The sequence below is a fragment of the Theobroma cacao genome, chromosome 3 (genome assembly GCF_000208745.1).
Source record: "Theobroma cacao cultivar B97-61/B2 chromosome 3, Criollo_cocoa_genome_V2, whole genome shotgun sequence".
In the NCBI taxonomy this organism is placed as follows: Eukaryota; Viridiplantae; Streptophyta; class Magnoliopsida; order Malvales; family Malvaceae; genus Theobroma; species Theobroma cacao.
In genome coordinates this window covers 5,576,396-5,579,403 of record NC_030852.1, presented here as the reverse complement: position 1 = coordinate 5,579,403, position 3,008 = coordinate 5,576,396, and positions in this window count along the sequence as shown.

The window sequence follows — 3,008 nt, the reverse complement described above, 5'->3', positions numbered from 1 at the left end:
GAAAATGCCCCTGTGAGCCAGAAAGTAATATTTTATTGTTTTGATTTGGAAATGACTTATGATTTTTTTTGAAATGTGAAATTTAATAACTGTCACTCACTGGGGAGATGCAGAAGCTGATGCTAAGCCTTGCGGGGTTTCGATCGGCATTCGGGGTAATGAGTGCCTATCGGGACGTCGCGGCGGTTGTCACGGGCTCGATGGGAGTTCCGGGTCGTGACAATTTTATTTGATGTTAATTTCACATGTGGGGGAGAAGTTGGACAAGTCAATGTACTTGTCAACTATTTCTTTTTTTTTTCTTCCTTTATGGCTTTACACTCAACCGGCCCCTACCATCATTTCTTTTTCCTCTCTTTGTCTTGGCCGACTTAATCCTTTATTCTTTCATTTTTTTTTATTTGTTGACTTTTCTTGCACTTTCCTTCAAGTATTGATCACATGGCCATTTATCCTATTTTGCCGTTCATTTCTTCTTCTTAATCTTCCTCATTGATTTATTCTTTTATTCTTTTACCCTTTACACCATTTTCACTCTATGTTTTATTTATTATTTCATGATCCCATCCAAACCACATCCACCCCATTTTATTCTTTCAACATTTTATCACCATTGCCTCAATCAAAGTTCATACAACTAGTTTTAATTTATATTCTTTATTCACCATAACTTTCATCTTTATAATTTGGTCCTTTCAATATTTATTAAATTTCAATTTCTTTCTATCTTTCTTCCTTCATGCGTATCCATATAAAAATGTTGAAGTTGTACTTCAATGCGGTATTACCATAATATTTAAATATTTACTTATTGCGCTAATTCGATTTAATAAAAGAATGCGGTTCGATTACCGTCGTTGTTCGCCAAAATTCTTCCTTACTTCTTTTCCCCCACTTAAATTAGTCATATTCCCTTCTTCCGGACTAATTTTTATAATTAATAAAATATTAATATTTTAATATTATTTTATTTATAAAACTAATATTTTATTCTAAAATATTCTTTTCACTTGTAATCGCTCTTCGACACTTAAATTTGCATCAAGTGACCCTTCATTTTATCAATAAGATTTTATTGACTGCTAAACGAGGATACGGGGTGTTGCATTTGTGCCAAACTGTTATAAAACTATTCCAAGCTCTATATGAATGCATGAATTTGAATGAGGAATGCTCGAATAATCACTTGAAGATGGTGTTCTACGTAGGTTCAATTGTTATTGGTCTGAAATGGTATTCGACCTAACTCGCACTATACACTATTTAATTAGCCAAAACATTTGATTCAACTCCAAATAGATTCATTGCACTTTCGATACTTCAAATACACCCAAAGTACTTCAATAAACTTGATTGTGACTTAAATTATCACATCCGAAACTTATTCCGATTTCGAACTAACGTGCTAATCAGTGTCAACACAGTCCAATAAGTCCGTATATATCATTAGAAATCAATTCTAAGTCCATTTACTATAATTTTCTCATTATCGTTCAAGTCGTTTTCTAAAGGAATTATACTTTTCGATAACCGTTTTTGATATCCGACATCACGAATCATCAAATACGAGCTAGATAACATGAAATATGACAAAATTCATCTTCAAAATATTCCCTATAGAATTCGGCCAAATAGGGTTTGATGAAGAACATGTTATTTTCTTACTTGTTTTTCATACCAAATATCACAAAACACTAAAAACACCTAGATAGCCTGAAATCTATCAACAACCATCATCAAAACCTTCCCCTCCTAATTCGGCCAGCATGCTTCCATCATGAAAACTTGAGTTTCAACCATAGAAAATGAAAAAGAAAGCATGGGTAAGATAAATCTTAAGCTAAATCGCGAAATATTACCTCCGATCGCTTCGTTTTTAGGAAATCCAATGAATTTCTTTTGAATTTTTCCTCCTTAGAGTTTTTCTATTCTTTCCCCCTTTGTTCTTTGGCTTCCACGGCAATGAAGAGTGAATTGGGAAAGGTTTATGCTGGTTTATAAAGGAAATTACAAAAATGTTAAAACTTGACACGTGTCGCCACTTGATTGGTCCATGGTTAAAACTTAACAATTAAGCATTCTCTAACCACCATATAATACCTTAATTATCCAAGATATAAAAATGATAATAGGTGAAATTCATGAGCTTGACAAGTGTCATGGTGGTGTAAAATTTTAAAAATTTCAATTACGTCTTCGTGGACACTTGAAATGACCATTTTGCCCTTATGTTCGAAAAATGTCGGAATTAAAATTTTTCACTTTTCAAATTCAAATTATATTCCAACTAGTCAAACTTGGTCAAAATCTCTTCCAACATTCCAATTTTTCCCTCGGGTGGCAAAATGACCATTTTGTCTCTACGTTATAAAAATTCCCGATTTGATTCTAAATTAATCCTCGAACTCTGAATCACCATTTTAAGACATTCTAAAGTTCAATAACTCTCAAATGCATCCTAAAGTCTTTATTTGGACTAGTTCGAGATTTTAATCGACTTAATTGTACCACTAGGTACGATACTGACTTTTAACAATTTTTATAGGCATCCAAGTATGCAGACATGCTATCAAGTACATGAATGACATGACAAATATATTATAGAGCTGGGCTTGACAATAATATTTAAAAGTTTAAATATGTTTTCCTTTGCTTATTATTTTACATTTTGGAAAACTTTATTGAATCATAAATTATAAATTAATATTCCAAATTCATTAATTTTACAACATTAAAAAATTGATAAAAATAACAAAATATTTTTTTTAATTTTATAAAAATACATGATAAGATATAATAATAAATTAAACAAAAAATAATAATACTTTATGTACGCTTTAATATTAATTAGTTAATATATATAAATTAAAAAGATAGATATATAATAAACTTATTAATATAATATATTTAAAATGTATTAGTTTATTATATCTATTAATACAAATTAGAATCATAGCTATAGAATATATATATATATATATATATATATATATATATATATATATATA